Raw genomic sequence first — 14,914 nt, 5'->3', positions numbered from 1 at the left:
TATGGGTTGAGGCCGAGGTCAACCTAGAGGTCGAGGTTGAGAATGAGCTATAACACTAGAGGCTAGGTGGTTTGTTCCAAAAACTACCTATTCTGGAGTTAATGTGTCACAACCTGATTTCTCAGGTCATGATGGCGCCTACTATAACCCACCAACAGGCAAACAGACCCATATTCCAGAACTGTAAGTAATAAAGTATCAGGGTAGAAGACCTACAATCTACCTAAAACCATAAAGAAAAATAATAGGAGCATATATGAATGATTGAAGTAGCTAAATATATATACAAATCAAAATGAATGCCTTCCATAACCTGGAAGCCACTTATACAGAGCTATTAGTAAAAAGAGAACAAGTCCCAAAAGTGGACCATAGAAACAAAGTTGTCTCAAAAATCAAAAGACAAGCAAAATTATATACAAAAGGATACGGGTAAATCTAGGACGCAATGTGCTCACCCTCGCCTCAAAACATGACCGCAGATAGCTCGAACTCAACCCTGGTAGCTAGTACTCGGACCTACATCACGAAAATATATACAGAGTGTAGTATGCATACTAAAACAATAGATATCTAGTAGGAATCATAGGCTGTTGAGCAAGATAAACAAAAAAACTAAAATATGAGTAAAAGATCAATATCAAAGGTAGAACAAGAAGTAAATATAGGTATGTACACGAGTTTACAAGAAAAAAAAGATAAGGAATCTAACCAACTCCCCTGGCTCCCATAAATTCGATGGATACGCTCATGCACAAATAAAGAGCAACCACCTACACGGACTCCCATAAGCTTGGCAGATCCAAGAATAGTTGAAGGAGAAAAAGAACGGAGCTAAAGAAATTCATTAATATCACCATTTTCTAGACTTGAACCGAACCATATCCAACTCTAACACCTCAACCCATAACTAAGAGTAGATGAAGACTTAACCAAAAGTTTATCAGGAAATCAGGAATTTAACCATAGACTAAATTATGGTAGCTGTAGGAATGATTCGACATGTGTGGTCTAGACCACAGACTTTAACCAGGTAGTTCTAGCCAAAGGTCGAGCACGAGTATGCTAGCATACAGATTATAAATGGGTAACTATAGCTAGAAACCTGAACACAGGTAAGCTAGAACACGGACTAGAACCGGTTATCTATAGCTAAGCTTGAACACCAGTAAGCTATACCACAGACTAGAACCGAGTATCTGTAGCTAAGGAACCGATCACAAGTAAGCTGGACCATGGACTAGAACTAGGTATCTGTATCTAAGGAACCGATCACAAGTATGGTAAACCACAGACTGGAACCTAGTATCTGTAACTAAAGGATCGAACTGAATCAGAATCAATGTCCAATTATGCATCATGGGGGAGTGACTTAAACCAAATGCCATTAATATGTAGCTAAGGAACCGATCACAAGTAAGCTGGACCATGGACTAGAACCAGGTATCTGTATCTAAGGAACCGATCACAAGTATGCTAAACCACAGACTGGAACCTGGTATCTGTAACTAAAGGATCGAACTGAATCAGAATCAATGTCCAATTATGCATCATGGGGGAGTGACTTAAACCAAATGCCATTAATATGTTATTCCATCTTGAACGAAATATATCCCGAATCACCGAGGAAACTTTTGAAAATCCAGGATCGAATGATACAGGGCCGATAGGAGAGTAGGGCAATATGGAGGTAAAATCATAAGCTGAGTTACTTCCTAAATAAGGCTCAAACTATCAAAATGAAGTCTCCTATATCAGTCTATAGGGGGCTAAGCGTCTGAAACGACGTCGGAAAATCTATAAAGCCCAATAGCATCAAAATCGCGCGAGTCTAAGGCAACACTAGTCTAAACCTAGACTAAGGACAAACATGCTTCCAAATATATAACCATAGGCACAATATTAACCACAAGGCATGGATGATCAACTACAATAAGAGTCATCTTTACACAGTCCAATAATTACACGAAATAAAGCCTAGGACATGGAATCTAGGAAATTCGCATGCTCGACAGCCAAACGCTTCCAACACTAAACATGCATTCATGATCAACCTCATGCTTGATAAACTTAGAAACACTGTAAAATGGATAAATTAACTTAAGGGAACCCTAAAATCCTAAAAAATTGAAAAATAAATGGATACTCCTCGAAAATCTACTCAAAATAGCCTTTTAGAACACCCAAATCGGCCAAGAACTGAAGAAGAAATCACACTTTGAAGTTTAATACAAAATTTGAAAATTAAGACTTAAAAAAGACCCTCATGTGTTGCTTTAGAAACCGCCCAGGAATCACATAAGCGACACCCAACTAAATGGCGGGCCTCACTTTAGCGACTGCTGGTCGCTTAAGGGATCAGTCGCTTTAGCGACATGGCTGTCGCTTAAGAGACACTCACCCAACAGGGATGGCTACTTTAGGAAGCTATTGGCCGCTTAAGAGACACTTACTTTACCGAGAAGGGATCTTTTAAGTGATGGTACCAGATAAAACTAGTGCAAAAACAAGCTTAGAATGCCAAATCCTCCGACAGGGTGCTCGGTATTCATTTGGAACCTCATACGAGAAAATGAGATATGCCACCCAACCAAATTCAACATTTTGGTCTCAATGGTGCTGTCAAAATTTCCATACGAGGTCGTTACGGCTGAAAGTGGGTCCGACACAAAAAATTAATTTTGACAAAACTTCCACAACAGGCCTCAAGATGCAATCGAAAGCCTCAGGAAGCGAATGAAGGGTCGATCCAGACTAAAGTCAACATTTCAGAGCTAGACACACTGTCAGAATTTTCAACTGAGTGCGTTTTCCTAGAATGTTGACCAAAATAAATAGTAGACAAAATGTCAATGGAAAAAGCGCCAAATGGTCCTAAACTCACACAGATTGCCTCAGTACTCATACCGACCATGCTACTAGCCTAGTTTTGCTACTCTACAGCTAATGGAAGTGTCAGAATACCATTCTGAAGTCGTTTTCTTGAAGTTATGATCAAAGTCAACTTTTCAATTTATAAAAGATACAAAACTGGAAAATGGGCCTAAAACTCAAACAAACGACCAAGAGACCGAACAATCAATGCCAGGAAGTCATAAATGACTTTGGGTCGCTACAAAAATGCTCTAACCAAAGGTCAAGCATGGGTAAGCTAGACCACACACTATAACTGGGTAACTGTAGCTTGAAGAATGAACACAGGTAAGAGAGACCACGGACTGGAACCAGATATCTATAGCTAATCCTTTACACCAGTATGTTGGACCAAGGACTGGAATTGGGTTTTTATAGCTAAAGAATCAATCACAAGTAAGATGGTCTACGGACTGGAATCAGGTATATATAGCTAAGGAACCGATCACAAGTAAGCTAGACAATGGACTGGAACTGGATATCTGTAGATAAAGACGTGCATCATGGGGAGTGACTCCAAACAAATTCCATCAATATGTAATTCAGCCCAAACCAAATATTTCCCAAATCGCCGAGGAAACTTCCAAAAATCAAGGACCGAATGATTCAGGGCTTATAGGAGTATAGGGCATTATGGAAGTAAAACTCACAAGCTGAGTTACTGCCTAGATATGGCTTAGACTATCAGACTCAATCTGCTATATAAGTCTACAAGGTGCAAACCGTCCAAAATGAAGTCAGAAAAGCTCTAAGGCCCAATGACATCAAAATCTTGCGATTCTAAGGCAACACTAGTCTAAGACTATACTAAGGCCAAATGTGCTTCCAAACATATAACCACATGAATAGTATTCACCACAAGGCATGAATGATCAATAATAATAGGTGTCATGCTTACACAATCAAATAATTACCCGAAATAAGGCATAGGACATGAATTATAGGAAAATATCATGCTCGACACGCAAATTACTCCAAAATCATACAAATAAATGTAAAATTGCCTAAACATGCTTAGTATTATGAAGGGAAAATAGTAACCTACCTGAAAGCCAAACACGCGTGCTCCAACTCACGAAATTGGAGCTTTTCCCTTTTTAGCATCCTCTGAATGCATCCACGCTATCAACAAAAAAATCACAACATTAATATGATAGCTATGACACTAAAATCATCGAATTTTTAAGATGGACCAATTTCGGAGTCAAAAATCAAGAATTGTCGGACCGGCTCCATAATTCATGGAATTGACTCCAAGAATAGCCTAGCTACTAGCCCCAACTCATACAAAAAGGAAAACAATTCAAACACCACAACAACACCAATACTAAACATGCATTCATGATCAATCTCAAATTTTAAAAACTTAGAAATGCTGGAAAATGGAGAAATTACCTCAAGGGAAGCCTTAACTCCAAAATTGAACATACCACTAGATTATCCTCAAAATTCTATGCAAAATAGCCTTTTGGATTGCCAAAATCCCCAAAGAATTGAAGAAGAAATCACTTTTTGAGATTAATTCAAAATTAGAAAATCAAGATTTAAAAATGACCCTCAGGTCACCTAAAAGACGGGCCTCACTTTAGCGACTACTAATCGTTCAGTCCCGTTAGCGACATGGCTATTACTTAAGAGACACCCAACCAACAGGGCTGGGTTTTTTAGTGAGCTCCTGGCTATTTAAGTGACATTCGTTTTAGCATCTAGGGGTCTCTTAATCGACGACACTAGATACAGATGGTGCAAAAACAAGCTTAGCATGCCAAATCCTCTGATGGGGTGCTCAGTATTTATTTATAACCATGTGTGGGCAAATGAGATGTGCTACCGCAAAAAATTCGACATTCTCAACTCAATGGTACAGTAAAAATTTCCGTATAAGTCATTTCTATTGAAAGTGGGACCCACACCCAAAGTCTATTTTGAGCCAACTTCCATAATGTGTCTCGGGATTCAACTGAAAGCCTCAGGAAGCAACTGAAGGGTCGTTCTAGAAAAAACTCAACATTCTAGGGCTAAAAGCATTGTCAGAATTTTTAGCCAAGTGTGTTTTACAAAAATATTGACCAAAGTCAAAAGTAGGCCAAATTTGAAAGGAAAAAATATCAAATGGTGCTAAACTCGTACTAATTACCTCGGTACTTATGCTAATCATGCTACCAGACTAATTTGGCCACTCCAGAGCTGATGGAACCATCAGAATACGAATTTGAGGTTGTTTTCTTAAAGTTATGACCAAAGTCAACTTTTCAAATTATAAAAACTCCAACCCTTAGGCAAATTAAGAGTTCGAAGTTCCTTCCATGATGGCCTTTATAACTCGTAGAGTGTTATACGGAACATAAAGATCATTTGTTGAAGGAGTCCTGCATGCCCAACCCCAATTTCCGTTTCATGGTCCTAGTTTATGACTCATAGAAAGGTCTACGGACTGTAGAAGACACAATAGACCCAATATTAAGGAAACCATTCCCAGTGCATTGTTGTGAAAGATTTTTATGGCTCGTGAAGGTGTTTACAGATAGTAAATGGTCTCATAGACCTATGCTCCAAGAGTCCCTGTTCCATTAGCCTTTTCACAAACACCATCACGGGCCATGAAGGTTTATAGGATCATGAAAAGGCATCTGTAGACGACTTTTCCCACATTTAATGAGGGGTATTTGAGTCTTTTTCCACTCTTTCCCAAACTAAACATAAGATGTTTTGGGACTAAATTTAACCTTTTATCTGTACCCAATGAGGTTTTTGTCTCATTAATCCTTAGAATATTTTAGAGCAATAGTTGGAAAGAAAAGGAGAAGCTAAAAGTTCCAAAGTTTCAAACAAGGTCTTTGAGTTTTGCTTAGATAATCTTCATTACATGTATATAAAGCTAATCATAATGTTGGACTATGTTCTTCCTTGTTCCTTACATTTTCATTCATTCGAGCTGGGTTTGAGTTTTGAGTTTTAAGCCATATTTTGAGTTTTAAGCTGATTATGAATCTTCTGTTGAGTTATCGATATATTATTTGACATTGTAATCATTCATATGAGTTCAATTTTTTAACAGTAATGTTTATTTTTACATTCACATGAACCCTAGTTGAGTTATTATTATAACATAACATGTGGACACTTACATTTCTAGGAATCCAAATCATACTTGCTTTCATATTGTGAGAAAACCTTTCACAATAATGGTTACATGCTTGAAACGTACTTGAAAACGTAGTTCATATCTTTACATAAATCATTCATAGACATTCTTAAAATCCTTGACAATGCTATCAAAATTCAGACTTGCAATTCGTAAAATAATGCATGACTCCTTTCCAAACATATTGAAAACATGTCATTGAAGTTAAATCATGAAAGCATAGATTATTATTGTCTATTAAAAGCATAATTGAGTTGACTCAATACAAATTGATGAAACCCATAAAACCATTGAATTTAATTTCATAGAAATAAGGAGAGATATTTGGGACTTTATGGATGGAAAGTGTCCATGGACGAATTTCCACATACGTGATTTAATCAAAGCCCTAGATGCACTTGGAATTAGGAGACTTGAACTCTGATGGGGTGCTAAAAAAACATTCGAATTTTTGTGCATGCAAATGAGATATTCTAGTGATTCAATGTTCCATTGAATTTAATTTCATAGAAATAAGGAGAGATATTTGGGACTTTATGGATGGAAAGTGTCCATGGACGAATTTCCACATACGTGATTTAATCAAAGCCCTAGATGCACTTGGAATTAGGAGACTTGAACTCTGATGGGGTGCTCAAAAAACATTTGAATTTTTGTGCATGCAAATGAGATATTCTAGTGATTCAATGTTCCAGACAAAATGACGCAGTTAAAATTTTCATACGAGGTCTAGACCAGAATTTGCCAGACTATTCTAGTGATTCAAATAAAAAGAGATTGGTGTAGATAGGTGGCAGTTGGCAAGGTTTGTATAAAACTTTGGTCTGTCTATCATTGCCCATGTTGGGATGACTATTCTTTTTAGTTGGGGAATTCTCACTCCTATTTTGCTTAGAAGGTGATCATTCCTATCTGAAAGAAGATCAGATGTGACGCTGTTTTTTGACCAAAAGTCTAAGAGCTAACTATTTAGACTTTGGCCTATACAGATACATATTTGTTGAAATGGTTCATGCATGTTTGTTGGTAGGAGAAAAAAGATCAAGTTGGTAAGGATTAATGCTTCATTTCGGCAATTGCTCAGGATAGCCCTTTTTAGTTTCTAGAGTTTATTTATTAGTTCAAGATCCCTCTTACTAAGTGGAAATCAAAGTATTAGTATATATGTTCCTCCCAAAATAGGAATGGGGTTCTTACAGAGAGGAACCATGCTGTACCATACATTTCTGGGCCTTGTACACATCAGCCATCACACTATGCGAGCTGGTTGGATCATAAAGAGTTACTTTAATTTTGACTTTATCTAATAGGGAATTGGGGAGTTGAGACTTCCTTGATCTTAATTCAACTGTAAGACTAATAGCGAGTGTGAGATAAGAAGACGGGGAGTGCACACATGAACAACCATTGGGATTTCCGATCGAACTAAAACAAAAAACCTTTTCTTACTAGGTGTAATTCATTGGATATAGATATAATTTTTAAATTATTTGTATTCCTTGGAATACTTGAACTTGAGAACCTTATCTTGTAAGAGGAAAATTCATGGGAGGAAAACTTATGAGAGAATTATTGCATAGAGTTGTTGGAGAGGTAAATTAAGAAATAGGTCCAAACAAACATAGTTTAAGGATTAAATGAGTCGAAAAGGATAGAGTTTACCTCATTAAAATGGCTGATAGGGACCCTTTTGTGAGATTTGCTGAGCTCACCGACCTAACTAGTGAGTCGCCGATCTCTCCCTCGCCTCACCTATCCTCCACGTCTCTGAGGAAAATTTCTCTAAAACATTTAGTGAGCTCGACTTAGCTCACCGTCCAAACCAGTGAGTTGCCTTTCAAAATGAATTCTCTCCAATTCTACCTTTAGTCTGAGAAAGAATCTTTGAACTACTTGGCGAGGGACCTCATCTCTTCAAAACTATTTGGCAAATTGCAACACTTGTATTCTTCTCACCAATTCTCCTGTCTTTATGAGAAAACTATTCAGAACATTTAGGCGAGAATTCCCTTCTTGCAAAACCAGTTCGGTGAGTAGCCGAACTTTACCCTCCTTGATGAATTCTTCTCCCTTCTGAGTCAAAACCTTAAGGAACATTTGGCGAGCTCTTGCACACTTTTGGTGAAAAGCTGAAATCTACTTCGTGAGATGCCGAGTCTATTTGGCAAGCCACAACTACCATTTTTCTTTGAATTTGATTTTAACATAGAAAATATTTCTCAGTCATTACAATATATCCCCCTAGGGAACACTCAGATTAGAATTGGACTCAACCTGGCATGAATAGAGTACAAAAAGATACTTTCAACCCATAATGAATGCAATGAAACATTTAAATGCATAAAACCATGGAATATTAAATCCCAAACTAAAACATGACTTAAAAATCATTTTAATGAACATCCATGTAAATAAAAGACATGAGAATGACTTAAGCTCATAAATTTAATGGAGTGAATCATCAAGAAAATTAATACCCCAACTTTGAATAGAATTAAAAAGATGAGGATATCATGTTATCATATCAGCATCGGCCTGCCTCCCATGTAGCACTATTAACTTCTTGTTTCCTCCACAACACTTTAACGGATGACACTTACTTGTTCCTCAACTTTTAAACTTGCCAATATAGACTCTAAACTTGGACCTCCTTATGGGATAAACTCTCGTTGTCACCTACGCTGTCCAAGGTCACAATGGATCAAGGATTACAAACACACTTCTTCAACAATGAAACATGAAACACTAGATGCATTGATGCCAACTTCGAAGGCAAACCCCACTCATATTCTACCTTACAATAACGCCTTAAAATCTTATATGGGCCTACATACTAGGTACTAAGTTTTCCCTTCCTTCCAAAAAGTATCGCACCCTTCATTAGATAGATTTTAAGTAAACCCAATCATTAACCTCAAACTCATGGTCCCTTTTCCTAGCATCCAAATGTAACTCTTTTCTTCTTTCGAGAGTCTTTAATCTTCCTCTAATAAGTCCAACCTTCTACATAGCCTCATGCACCAACTCGGGTCCTTAAAAGGAAACATTACCAACTTCAAACCAACCAATAAGAGACCTACACATCCTACCATACAAAGCCTCAAACAGATTCATTTGAATACTTGTATGGTAAATATTGTTTTAGGCAAACTAGATTAATGGCAAGTGATCAGTACAATTTCCCCTGAAGTCAATTATACAAGCTCTCAAAATGTCCTCAAATGTCTAAATAGTATGCTTAGCTTGACCATTGGTTTAAGGGTGTAAAGTTTTGCTCAACTTAACTTGAGTACCAAGACCTATTTGAAATAACTTCCAAAACTAAGATGTGAATTGAGTACCTCAGTCCGAAATGATAGATAACAAAACTCCAGGATATTTAACCAACTCTTGAATGTACAATCTAGCATAATCTTTTGTCGAATAGGAATTCTTAACATGAAGGAAATGCGTTAACTTAGTTATTTGGTCAACAATTACCCAAACTGAATCATGTTACCTATTAGTACAAGGCAAAAAGGTAATGAAGTCCATATTTAGGTCTTCCCACTCCCAAGTAGGAATCTCAATGTCTTAAGCTAAACCTCATAGTTTTTTATGGTCAACCTTCACTTGATTACAATTAGGACATTCATCCACAAATTCCAAAATATCCTTCTTCATATCATTCCACCAACACACTTCCCTTAAACGTCGATAAATAATAGTGGATCCTAAAAAAATAGAGTATTATGAACTCTGAATATTGGATAATATTATTTCCCTCGGGAACACACAATCAATCTTGATATCTAAGCACACTATCTTCCCCTTGGGAGCAAGTCTCATTGGCATTTTCAACAACCATTTTCTTCAAGTCAACAAAAGTCAGATCATTATCTCAGTTTTCCTTCAATCCACCACAAGAGACAATTCAGAACCATTTTGTACAACCACACCACCATCCTCCAAATAAACATAGAGAACACCCAAGTGTGCTAATCTGTGAAAATCAAGAACTAACTTCATATTTTCTCCCTCAATATGGGCATAATATTCATGGAAAACCTACTAAGATCATCAATAACCACATTTTCTTTATCTGGATGGTATAATGCACTCATATCATAGTCCTTCAACAACTTAAGCCATCTCATCTATTAAAGGTTCAAGTTCTTTTGGATGAACACATATTGCTAAATCTTATTGTTGGTGAATACATCAACATGGACACAATTAAGATAGTGTCTCAAAATCTTCAAATAAAACACAACCGACGTTAACTCCAAGTCATAAATTTGATAGTTTTTTTATGCACCTTAAGTTTCCTAAAAGCATAGGCTATGAATTTTCTATTTTTCATCAAAATACAACCAAGACCAACCCTCAAAGCATCATAATATACCACAAACCCGTCGGACACTTTAAGTAAAGTCAACACCAAAGTGAAAGTAAGTCTATCTTTCAACTCTTGGAAGCTTTTCTCGCATGCGTCAGACCATTGGAATTTAACCTTTTTTTAGTCAAAGTAGTCAACGGCGATGCAATAGAAAAGAATCCTTCGACAAAAAGTCTATAATAACCGACAACCCAAGAAACATCGAATATCAGAAAGAGAAAAATATCTTGGCTAATTCTTTACTACCTCGATTTTCTTAGGATTCACCATTTTACTTTCATCGGACACAATATGACTAAGGAAAGAAATCGACCTAAACCAAAACTCACACTTACTAAATTTAGTAAATAATTAATGATCCTTGAGAATTTGTAAGACAATCCTCAAAAGATCGACATTCTCATCCTCACTTAGAGAAGAAATCAATATATTAATGATTAACACAATAACTAACATGTCCAAATATTTCTTAAACACCTTGTTCATTAAATCCATGAAAGTTGTAGGAGCATTCATTACTCTAAAAGTCATAACCAAGAATGCAAAGTGACCATACTGAGTTCTAAAGGTCGTCTTTGGGATGTCATATTCCCTTACTTAAAGTTTATGATAACCTGATCAAAGATTGACTTTTGAGAAGCAACTTTCTCCTTGAAGTTGATCGAACAAGTCATCAATCTTTAGAATGGGGGTACTTACTCATTATTATGACTTTGTTCTATTATTGGTAGTCAATAAACATATAGATAGAACCATCATTCTTTCTAACAAAGGGAACTGAAGAACCCCATGGAGATAATCTGTCTAATAAAACCTGTATTCAACAAATCTTTCAACTCCTTAAGTTCTTTTGGAGCCATAATGTAAGGAAGAATAAAAATAGTTTGGTTATCGGGAAGAAGATCAATACCAAAGTCTATATCCCATTAGGGAGGTGTACTTAGGAGATCATCGGGAAATACTTCCAAAAACTCATTAATAATTGAAACTGAATCAAGAGTAGGAGATTCATCCCTAACTCGTACTAAATGATAGTTTCCACCTTTAGAAAACACTTTTCGAGATTTAAGGCACGAGATGACTTTACATTTAAATACGAAATTACTACTCTTCCATCTTAGGATAGGCACAGTCGGACACTAAGACTTGATCACACAAGTTCTACAGTATATGGAAGCATAACATGCTTGAAGTAAATCCATACAAAAATAACATCATAATCGGTTATATCAAGCTCTACAAGGTCAACTGAGGTAATTTTATAAAAAACTAAAATTGCACAATTTCTATGGACTCTTTTAGCAAAAATTGAATCATCAGCAAAAGTATAGACCAAAAAAGGATCTAACATGATCTCGATACTAACATCAAATTTCAAGGGAAAATAAGGAGTAACAAATAATAGAGTAGCTCCCGGATCTAACAATACAGAGACATCAAACTCAAAGACTTTCAAAATACTTGTCACAACATCGGGTGAATCATATAAATCCTTAGGAATATGTAGGGCATATAATTTATTGTGGCGCTGACCACAAGGAAAAGTAGTACCATTATGAGCCGCTTGGTTTGTAGTAGTCTGAGTCTGAGTCTGGGGTCATCCACCTCTACCTCTAGTAGAACTCAAAGGATATTCCTTTACTTGGTGACCCATTTTTCCACACCTAAAGCAAGCACCTGATCCCATGAAACATTCTCTAGGTGCATCTTCCCATACTTCTTGCATTGGGAAATAGTTTGTCCACTTGAAACTCTTTCTTGGGACCTTGGGTTAGGCACCCTATCATTGTTGTACTTTGGGGATTGGGTTTTAGAAGAATTTTGGCTCGAGAACTTTGGAAAAAATTGTGAAAGACCACAATTACCCAACTTTCCATGAGAAAACTCACAAACATCAATCTAGGCGCTCTTGGACTCCCTACCTCTATCTTTAAATTTCTCTTCCTCAATTTAGTCATCATGCATCATAAGTATTGAAATGCCCATTTCCTTGGTCAACATGGTTGTCCTATATTTTTTGACCACCAAGTATGACACTCCTAAGACAAACTTGCTCATACGAGTACTAGGATCGAATACCATGAATCGAGCATATGTTTACATTTGGGTGAACTTTAGGGCATACTCCCTCAAACTCATGTTGCCTTGCCTCAAATTAATGAGCTTATCCACCTTATCTTCCCTTAACTCCATTGAAAAGAAACGCTCAAGGAAAGCAACCTTGAGCTCCTCCCTATTAATGGGACCATCACCTCTATCTCTTTAACTTTTCGATTGTTCGAACCAAATTTGATCCACTCCCTTGAGTTGATAGAAAGTGAAGTCCACCTTATCTACTGGTGAAAACCACGTTATCTCAACAATCTTGCTGATACCCTCAATAAATTATTGTAGATCCCTATCTTATATAGAACCATGGAACTCGGGATGGTTTGTGGGAGTGAAGTGATTAACTCAACTAGCCATTGTACCAACATTTGGGTTCTCGTGAGAAACCCCTTCCCTATTAGCTTGTGCACCACATCTTGGGTAAACAATTGAAACGTGACCTAAAACACTACATGAGTATCTTTCTCATCCAAAGGATCATTTGTAACTTAGGGAGCTTGTTGCTCCTCATTCATATTCCTTATTATGGGAGTTGTTACTGGAGGCATTCTGTAATCACAAAGAGAAAATGTAAGAGGTAAAAGTCTTACAGTTCAATTCTATCGCATGACATAAGAAAGAAGAAAAAAGTAAAGTTTCCTAAAACAACACATATCCTCATATTCAAAGATGTGGCATGCTTCATACCCATGAACAAGACTCTATATGACATAACATCTTAGACTCTTTAGGAAATCTTAAACCTTGTTCTCTGATACCAAGTTTGTTAGGACACAAGCTACGCCTTAGGCATAACACATCAATTAGCCTCCCGAGGGACCCCAAACCATACCTCTTGACATATCATACATAAGCATACATAATATAAACAAGACTATAGTAAGAGACGTTATGATTGTAGAATAAAAGTCTCAACGTAAATATCTCAATATAATGGAAAAAACAGTCTAAAATCTCTGATTAAAGAGACCACATAGACTCTATGACAAATTTAATATGCCTTTACTAGTCTAGACGTGGCATAGGAAAAGTTCTTAGCTCAACAACATAAAGAGTGAAGGTCATGAAACATAAAGAAAAATCATAAATGTCACATCCTCAAAACATGTGGAATCATCAACAAGGAATTAGTAACTCAATATCTAGCCATGAGCGGGATGAGAGTGATGATTGTGAGATCCTAATTATGATAAAACATAAACAAAAGTATGCCTTAGTATATGGAATGTACTAAATCTACGAGAAATATTTATGGACAAGAGTAATCACATATAATCAATATGAATATGTTATGCATGAAAAAATATATTTAAAATATGAGATAAAGCTTGAAAACACTTGAAGGAATTTATTAAGGTCAATGAATCATAAATCATGATAATAGCTTATAGAACATACAATATACATATATGGAATAACAACCTTAACTGGAATTTAAAACCATATGAGCTATATTATAGAATTCGATGTAACTCCCATATAAATATGAACATGAGATATATTGGATCCATTAGCTAAGACATAAACGCATCTAAGGGGGCACATAGTTTTGGAACTAAAGATTTCTTTTGAGGTTCCTTCATGGATATCTACCACAAAGTTCACTTGGGTGCTAAGTCAATCGCAAAGGAATTCATCAAAACATAACTATCAGGAAAGGCAAATAAATTCCAATCCATATTAATAACTCTCCATTACCTGCTAAAAGAATCTTGTCAGTACTGGTATAAATGACCATTTCCTGGCGTTAGGATATAGTAAGAGCCCCTAAATCTAGATCTGCTTGTCATTCCAACCTAGTTCCAACAATGCATTTCTCAGAGCGAGAAAGAGGAACTGCTTGTCATTGCATATTAGAACTCATTAAAGCTCAGTTCGCATAAGATTTTCCGTTGGTATATGAATGAGAAGGATAAAAGATAGTCAGTATGTTAATTCCTCATCCAAACATAATAAAATTTACTCATTAAAATGATGATCATAACATAATACATGGACGCTTACCTTTCTAAGCACCCGAATAATACTTGCTTTCATATCATAAAAAAACCTTTCATAATTTATGGTTACTTGCTTAAAGCATACTTGAAAACATAGTTCATAGCTTTACATAAATCATTCATGAACATTCTTAAAACCATGATCATGAAATCATAATTTATACTTGAAATTCAAAGTATAATGCATAGGTCATTTCAAAACTTAATGAAAACATCTAATTGAAGTTAAATCATGCATGCATAGATCATTATAGCTGATTAAAAACATAATTGAGTTGTCCCAATGCAAATTGATCAAAACCCTATAACGATTGAATTGAATTTAATAGAAATAGGGAGCACTTTTTCGGACTTAATACATTAAAATAA

The sequence above is a fragment of the Solanum dulcamara genome, chromosome 3, assembly GCF_947179165.1.
Source record: "Solanum dulcamara chromosome 3, daSolDulc1.2, whole genome shotgun sequence".
NCBI classification, from domain to species: Eukaryota; Viridiplantae; Streptophyta; class Magnoliopsida; order Solanales; family Solanaceae; genus Solanum; species Solanum dulcamara.
The sequence above is the reverse complement of the archived record's forward strand: the minus strand, read 5'-3'. Positions refer to the sequence as shown.